Here is an 8,062-nt window from a genome sequence, read left to right as displayed (position 1 = left end):
AGAGAGAAAGTAAGCACAAGCTGGCCAGAGGCAGAAGGAGAGGGAGACAGAGAATCCCAAGTAGGTTCAGCACAGAGCCTGATGTAGGGCTCGATCCCACAAACCATTGATAGGTAAAAGTCTGTTATAAGATGGCTGACAGGACTGATAGGGGAATTCCAGTCCCTGCCCAAAGACTCCCCTTCTGGGTTTTTCTTCCCACCCTGCTTGCCATGTGAACATACTATAAATTGTCCCCTCTGCTTATGCTCGGGACTCAGATCTCTGGAGAGTTATCCCCTCTGAGCCTGCTGTGTAAAATAAACTTCCTGCCTTCCAAGATCTCTGAGTATCCCTTGGTTCTTCTGCCAGGTGATCCAGACCAGGCTATGTAACACCATGAGCTCATGACCTAAGCCAAAGTCAATAATTGGACTCTCAAGGTGCCTAGGCAGCTCAGTCGGTTAAGGGTCCAACTTCGGCTCAGGTCATGATCTCTTCTGGGCTCTACAGTGACTGATCCTGTCTCCCTCTCTCTCTCTGCACCCCCCTCAAAACAAAACAAAACATAAAACAAAACAAAACAAAACGACAAAAAAGAATTGGATGCTGAACTGACTGAGCCCATCCAGGAACCCCTTATTTACTTCAAATGTAGTCACACTATAAGACAATGCTAAATTAGGTTCTTGGACTCAACGTCCAACATGGAAGAGAGGGTTTCTCCCTACATCAACAAACAATTCTGATGCTATCTACCCACAGTAGCATCAGACTGCACAGGAATGAGTTCAGTTCTACAAGACTCCCCACTCCCCTCACTTCAGACCCCTGAAGCCTGGATTGTTACCTGTGCTTCTGACCAACTGGCTATAAATCAGAAATTCTGTAGGGGACAAGGGCAGCCACCCCAAAATGTGCCGCTTTGATAAATTGATTATTTTAAATAAAAGTTACTTGGGAAACAGCCAGTCCCCCTGAAAGCAGGAAATAAATATCCCATATGAAAGGTAACATCCTTGTACTAAGTAAAAAGACATCCTTCTCATCAGAGATAAGAATTTTAAAGCTGACAAAGCTGTAGAAAACAAACCTTGCTACTTCCCCCCCATAATCTACTACCTCAGCCCAAATTCTACCCCAAATTCCTTACTAATTACAGTTCCCAAATATCTGTTTTCTTTATTCTGTCAATTCCTTACAAATGCATAGCCTCTTTTTCTAACAAATATAAAAACCACCACCATGGTCATTTCTTTAACAGAACTTAGAGAAACATTTCATTTACTAGATCACTGGTTTATTATAATATAAGCAGGTAACTCAGGAACATCCAGAGGGAAGAGATGGGCAAAGTACAGGGAAAGGATGGAAGCTTCCATACCCTCCAGACATACCACTCTCCTAGAACTACCACACATTCACCAACCCAGAAGCTCTCCAACCCTGTCCTTCTGGGTTTTTATGGAAGCTTCATTACATAGTCAGAATTGATTCAACCATTGGCCACTGGTGATTCCTTCAACCTCCAGCCCCTCTCTTCTCCAGGGAAATCATCAGGTGGGACTGAAAGTTCTAACCCTCTGATCAAGTGGTTGGTTCTCCAGCCACCATTCTAAGGTGGGATCAAAAAGTTACCTCATTAAGGGGCACCTGGGTGGCTCAGTCGGTGAAGCATCTGACCAGCTCAGTTCATGATCTCATGGTTTGTGGGTTTGAGCCCCACGTCAGGCTCTGTGCTGACAGCTCAGAGCCTGAAGCTTGCTTCGGATTCTGTGTCTCCCTCTCTCTCTCTGCCCCTCCCCTGCTCACACTCTCTCTCTGTCTGTCTCTCTCTCTCAAAATAAATAAACGTTAAAAAAATTTAAGTTATCTCATTAACATAACAAAGGGTACCTTTGTTGCTCACCATACTTAATTTCCAGGGGTTTTAGGGGCTCAGTACCAGAAATGGGAGGGAGACCAAATTTTTTCTTATTATAAATAACACCACAAGTGCCATTTCAAGAAAACAAATTAAAATATAATTTTTTTTTTCTCTTAGGCAAAAACCCTGTAACAATTGTGCTACAGTGTAGAGTTTTGCACCAGATTTGTTTCAGTTGTTTGCTACATACTTTCCATTCTTGAGAAATGTTCTGTTATCATTAAATAAACATGTGTAGGAAAGAAGAGAATATTTATATACATAATTTTGCATATTTCAAATTCAACACTATATATCCTATTGAATATAATGTAAACCTGTCAGTTGCATTTTACTTCAAACATATGATTTATTATGTGTTTATAAAACAGGGGACGCTGGAAAAATAATCACATTTTATTCTAAAATTAGTGGCACTGGCATAAAGACAGAGGTTTCCTGTAACTGCAAACAAAATGTGTCCTCATTATGAGAAAGTAAGTTAAGTGCGTCTTGATTTAGAAAACAAACAGGCCAAAATTAATGTGCTTTTGGATAACAGCAGTCTTCCTTTTCGTATCAAAAATAGATTCTTACATTATTCCAGAGACCAGATTATTTTATTTTTATTTTCCTCCAAATAATTTCTTTGTTGTGGTTGTCCTTTGACACCAATTCACTGAAATACAAAATAACTATCATTTACGGAGTTCCCACAGTCAAGATGAAATGTGGTTGTTTTGCTTTTCATTAGAAATTTCCATAAAAGTGTCTTTTAAGACAATGAAATAATAGGCTTTCTCTATGTGACACTGTCAACTTAGGATCATAATTTGTTAGTTTTAACGTATCTTAATAGTTTTTTTTTTAACTGTAGTGTCTATTTTCTAAATACACTATTTTATGAGTTTCCCTTAAGTCGGTAATAACCATCCTAAATAGAATACAAGTGTATAATGTTTGAAAGACATTAACTGTGTAGAGAAGAGAGGAAAAAAAAAAAAAAAAAAAAAAAAAGAGGTTAGAGTGGGAGAGAGCCAAAGCATACGAGACTCTTAAAAACTGAGAACAAACTGAGGGTTGATGGGGGGGTGGGAGGGAGGGGAGGGTGAGTGATGGGTATTGAGGAGGGCACCTTTTGGGATGAGCACTGGGTGTTGTATGGAAACCAATTTGACAATAAACTTCATATATTGGAAAAAAAAAAAAAAAGAGAGAGCACTTAGTGATTTTCGACGCTTGCTAATTTACTCAAACTGTCAGGCTCCTCCTTCCCATAAAGTGTTTGCAGATTGACCATCAGTAAAAGAAACTGACACCATGGACCAGTACATCACGTCAAAATCCCACTTGATGTCATCACAAAATGGCACTTTTTCCATACTCTTTATTTACACTGATTTGTCAAAGAAGTGCCATTATCTTTGCATGTTTTGTCTCATTGCTTCTGCATATTTAAAGTCATGCTGAAACATGTAATTACACATTACCTCAATTCTTTTGGAAGCATTTTAGTGATTTTTAGTAAGTCTTCATGTTTTATAAGCATATTAAAGAAACTGGATTGCTATTTAATTAAAAATAAGAACTCTCCAAGGATCACATATACAGTGGACAAATAAAACTATCTACATAAAATTCTTCAATAAAAATTGCTGTAACAAAATTAAATTATGCCCTTTTTTTTTATAAATCCAAGGTTGTCTCTTCACATCCAACTTCTGCCCCATCTTTCTGATTCTTTCTTACACGATCTTTCTAACTCTGTATTTTCTCTCAGTCTACCAGTGTTGGTCTAGCCTCTTTTTCCCCTGGTCTTCACTATTCCACTTTGGGTCACCTACCTATTCTCCAAAATCCAACAAAATAGTGAAAAGTAAACCTTCCCTCAATACACTTGTGCTCCATTATTTTTTATATATAATACGATTAACTGTTGCTGTAGAAAGTCACATAGTTATGCAAACTGATGCCAATAAAAAGCCTGACCCCCAGCTTCCACTGTGCCCTAATACTTTCTGTCATTCCTTTATGTGGCTTTGATCATCTCAAGGTTATAGTACACTTTCCTAACTTTTACCAGGTTAATAAACTTTCTTACTCAATGCCTATACCTCTTACTCCCAACAAATGACATTCTTTGAATTTGTTTCACTTAGAAAATTAGATGCATCTAATCTATTCTCCTTTGATATCTTGCCCACTCACTTTACAAATGTACCTATTTGTATTTCTATCCTCATTTTTATGCCTTCTCCTGCTGCAGCCAAGGATGCCTTTATTTACATTTTGATCCTTCATCTACTTTTATTCTTCTGTTCCAGATTCCCTATTCTATCAATGATGCCTTATTTCTCTCATAGGTTTTCAAACCTTTTAATTATTCACAGCTCCTTTCCTAATAGCTACAAATAACCTCAGGTCTTTCTCATATTAGAAGTAACAAGCAGCAAAAATTTAATACAAAACAAATATAAGCTATTTTGACTTCGTTTTTCATGTTCCATACTACAGCTTCATTCAAGTAGTCATTGTACGTACGTGTCCTTAATTCATCTTTTCTAATAAACCTTGCCTCCACAATCTATTACACTTGACACTGTCTAACTCGTTGAAAAATCAATGGTTCTCCTTAAAATCCAAACTTTCTCCACTATTTGACTGTTATAAAGTTTTTAAATATCTTAACAATTCTTTTTTTTTAATGTTCTTATTATGTATTTATTTTGAGAGAGAGCATGAACATGAGCAGGGGAGCGACAGAGAAAGATGAAGAAAGAGAATCCCAAGCAGACTCTGCTGTGAGCACAGAGCCGGATGCAGGGCTCCATCCCACAAACCATGACATCATGACCTGAGCTGAAATCAAGAGTCAGTCAGTCAATCGATTGAGCCACCCAGGCACCCCTCTCTTAACAATTCTTATTCCTTTGGCTTCTTTGACATGACAGAAAAATACTCTATTTCTGTGCAGATTATCCAGCTACTTTTCCTTTGCTCCTCTAACTCCATTCATCCTTTAAATATTTGCTGACCTCCTCGATTACTTTTTCCTTCCTCCTGTTTCTCTGCTTGATCTTAACCACTTTTGTGTCTTTAAGAAATGCTGAAGAGAAGATTTCCATTACAAATCTGATAAATGAGTTCTAAACCTGAAATAAATGTATGTCAATGATTTCACATTATAAAGGAGGCAGCAATGCTTTGGGGTTAAGACACCCCTTCGAAAATGAAAAGGCTAATTGTGGTAGGCAATACTCTAAGCTGACCTCTAAGATACCTCTCTCCTGGTGTAAACACCCTGTATGATTCCACTAAGTTCGGAAGGAACCTATAATATGAGATACTGTTTTCATAATTGATTATATTATGTTATATTGGGGGGGGATTATTTTGGGTCTGACCCAATCAGGTGAGACTTTTAAAAGTGTAATATTTCTTCTGGATGCTCACAGAGCAAAAAGCCAGATAAACGTACTCCTACCTCCCTGGAAGAACACAATAGCTATGTTGTGAATGGTCCAGGGGACCATGGGGAAGGGACTGCAGGTGGATTCTAAGAGCTGAGAGCAGCCTTTGTCTGACAGCTGAAAAGACACTGGGAGCCTCAGTCATGTAACTACAAGAAACTGAATTTTCCCAACCCCCTGAATGAACTTCACAGAGGATCCTAAATTATAGATGAGAACACAACTTGATCAACATCTCGACTGCAGTCTGTGAGATCCCAAGGAAAGGCTCAACATAAGCCATGCCTGGACTCCTGAACCACATAAAACTGTGGGATAAAATGTATTCATACAACTTAACTTGTGATAATTTGTTACACAGCGATAGAAAATGAATAAACTAATGAATCTGTTCTCCTATCCTATTCTATTCAACCAGTCTGTGTCTTCTTCTCTAGGGCAGTCTGTCCAGTAGAATTTTCTGTAATGATGGAAACGTTCTATATATGAGCTATCTAATACAGTACTACAAACCACAAATGGCTACTGAGCATTTGAAATAAAGCTAATGGAACCAAGAAACTGAATTTTTAATTGCGTTTAATTTTGAATAAATTTAAATAGCCATTTATGGCTAGTGACTACTTTACTGGATAGAACATTTAAGGTGTGATGAGGTACACACCTTTCCCCACATGGCAAAAGCATACATTTTCCTTCCATCACTATTAATATCAAAGAAGGGAGCTTCATTCTCAGGAATTTGGTGTGTCAAATAACACACAGATATCAGAGATGAGAGCCTATACCTCCTATACCCTGCTTCTTATGGAACAGCTCAGCTGATCTGACTTTTCTGCCCATTTGAGTAGAGAGAGTAAACAACGAAGGAGTCATGATGTTAGAAGAACAAGATGTGAATCAGTAAAGTTCACATTCTTACATTTTGGCCTACCAAGGAATTGACTTTGGGCCCATGAAAAGGTAACAGTAATTGAAGTATATTATTGAAACCCCACACAACGATAGGACTTGTCAGGAATGACATCCCTGAAACCATGAAGCCACAGTCTGCATCACCAGGAAATATCAAGAACACCATGCTGTTGTTCTGAATTAGATAATGTCATTTAGAATGAACTGTTCCGTTACTGGGTATCTCTTTAAAGGAGAGCATAGAGAACAGGGCAAAAGTACAAATCAATAGGAAAGAAGTAGGCATTCAAGTTAGCCTGGAGAGGGGGATGTTAGGTCATTTTTGTGGTATGAACAGTGTTGTTGCATTTATCTGTGCTCAGTCATGATTACAGAGGGGTCTTGTTTTTGTCTCACTCCATCACTGTCACAGAATGACCTTGTCTGATATTGCTGTTCTCTGAAATGGTTTTGTTCGGCAGAGGAATTCTGTGGCCTAGCTGTTACTGCAAGGTCAGCTGTCAGTTGACAGCTGAGGGGGCTACTTCTTTTCTTTCTCAAAGGCAATAATTGGATAAAAATAAAACCCTTGAGTCTGTGCATCACTGATTTCAGATGGGTCAATAAACTGATAATGTGCTGACAATACACATTTTTCATTTCTGAAGAGGCTTCTCACCCAAACTTCTGATTCATGTCCACAGCTGTGTCCTTCAAATCTTCAATTAGCTGTCCCACTGCACTTCCAAATCAGCATGTCCAAAAATGTTCTCAGGATCTATGCAGCAAACCTATTTCTCTTCCTGAATTATCTGTCTCTGCTATAGGTACCAATTTATGTTAAGCAAGAATCTCATGTCACATTCTTTACAAAAAATCATTCAACCTATCACATTATTCATCAGTTCAGCCAATTTCAATTCCTATGGACTTTGCCATCTATCATACCTTTTTAGAACTAATCCTTATTCCATGGTTCATGGATAGGAAGAATCAATATCGTCAAGATGTCAGGTCTTCCCAACCTGATCTACAGATTCAGTTCAATCCCAAACAAAATCTCAGCAAATTATTTGTGGGTATGAACAAACAGACTCTAAAGTTTATATGGAGAGGCAAAAGACTCAGGAGTCCACTCAGTACTGAAGGAGAATAATAGAGGACTGACAATACTCAGCTTCAAGACCCACCATAAAGGCAGCGTTCCACTTCAAGGTAGTGTGGCATTGGTCAAAGAACAAACAGATCATTGGAACAGAAGAGAAAGCCTAGAAATAGACCCACAAGTGTATACTCAATTCGTTTTGACAAATGAGCAAAGACAATACAATATAGCAAAGACACAAATGATGCTGGAACAACTAGACATTCCCATGCAAATATCATCTTCCTCCTCCTCCTCCTCCTCATCATCATCTAAATACAGACCTACACCCTTCAATTAACTAAAAATGGATCTCATATCTAAATGTAAAATGCAAAATTATAAACTACCTAGAAGATAATATTGGAGAAAATCTAGATGACCTTAAATATGGCAATTACTCTTTAGATACAACAGCAATGCCTCGATCCATTAGAGAAATAATTAATAATCTGTACTTCATTAAAATTAAAAACTTGTGCTCTGCAAAAGATAATGTCATGAGAATGGAAAGGCAAGCCACAGACTGTGAGAAAATGTTTGCAAAAAATACATCTGATAAAGGACTATTATCTAAAATATACAGAACACTCTTAATATTCAACAGCAAGAAAACAACTCAATTACAAAATGGGGATGAGACCCAAACAGACACCTTACCAAAGGAGA

Source organism: Panthera pardus, unplaced genomic scaffold, assembly GCF_024362965.1.
Source record: "Panthera pardus isolate Hobbes unplaced genomic scaffold, ASM2436296v1 HiC_scaffold_21, whole genome shotgun sequence".
In the NCBI taxonomy this organism is placed as follows: Eukaryota; Metazoa; Chordata; class Mammalia; order Carnivora; family Felidae; genus Panthera; species Panthera pardus.
This window is presented reverse-complemented; position numbering follows the sequence as displayed.